The sequence below is a fragment of the Carlito syrichta genome, unplaced genomic scaffold (assembly GCF_000164805.1).
Source record: "Carlito syrichta isolate Samal-C Ts95f unplaced genomic scaffold, Tarsius_syrichta-2.0.1 Scaffold130436, whole genome shotgun sequence".
In the NCBI taxonomy this organism is placed as follows: domain Eukaryota; kingdom Metazoa; phylum Chordata; class Mammalia; order Primates; family Tarsiidae; genus Carlito; species Carlito syrichta.
The window spans coordinates 9,173-9,458 of NW_007074532.1; positions in this window are offsets into that span (position 1 = coordinate 9,173).

The following is a 286-nucleotide window of genomic DNA, read 5'->3' on the forward strand; positions in this document are numbered from 1 at the left end:
CCCCGCCACTGTGCCGGAGGGAGGCGGAGGTGGGTGAGGAGGGAGCAGGAGGTGGCCTCCGTCCATTAAATCTAATTGCAGCCGGTGTCGCAGGCACCGAGCGGGTCTGCCCAGCCTGTCTGAATCATCTTCAGCCCCGAGGCAGGGCCGAAGCCGGTTCACGCTCGGCAGACGGCTGCAGACAGCCGGGGACCCCTGAGCCCCCCGGCCCTCGAGGGGGCATGCGGGGAGGGCTGTTCCGGGCGACCCTGGGGGCACATGTTGACGGCTACTGGGCCTTGGTGGC